This window comes from Camellia sinensis, chromosome 2 (genome assembly GCF_055761805.1).
Source record: "Camellia sinensis isolate YWXY chromosome 2, ASM5576180v1, whole genome shotgun sequence".
Lineage (NCBI taxonomy): Eukaryota > Viridiplantae > Streptophyta > Magnoliopsida > Ericales > Theaceae > Camellia > Camellia sinensis.
Genome location: NC_138962.1, coordinates 92971180 through 92971608, shown reverse-complemented (window position 1 = coordinate 92971608; position 429 = coordinate 92971180). Strand labels below are relative to the sequence as shown.

The window sequence follows — 429 nt, the reverse complement described above, 5'->3', positions numbered from 1 at the left end:
AATCTGTCAGACAACCACTTAACCATCGCAGCCAGTTCAAACCAGCTGAGAACGATCCTCTGTGGATCCGTGGACCAGAACTGAACCACCCACAGACCCATTAATCACGCTCTGGTCAAGCAGCCACGATTCATCCACCAGATTTTGGGTCCTGACTCCTTAGAGCTCAAGGACTAAGAGGTACAACCCTATAGAACAGATCCTGTTCAAGTAAGGTCATGCCTTTATTTCTTCTTCTAGTCATATAAATACAGCTCACATTGCTCATGTTGTTTCGATGTGGGACTCTCTGTGTCTTTCTTTTCTTCCCATCCGTCTTCCGACTTCTTTTTGTATTTGGGGGTCGTTTCTGGATACTGGGCGGAGATTATTCAAACGGGTTTCTTCAGGGTTAGCAACACAAAACTTCCCTACAGATTGATTTTTGGG

General features: G+C 45.2%; 1 non-coding gene across 1 annotated transcript; it reads right to left on the bottom strand.

The window, feature by feature from the left end:
• Positions 1–220, bottom strand: LOC114310890 (small nucleolar RNA U3). Its single transcript, XR_003646312.2, has one exon. It is a non-coding gene; the product is annotated as a small nucleolar RNA U3 (small nucleolar RNA).
• Positions 221–429: the final 209 nt, after the last annotated feature.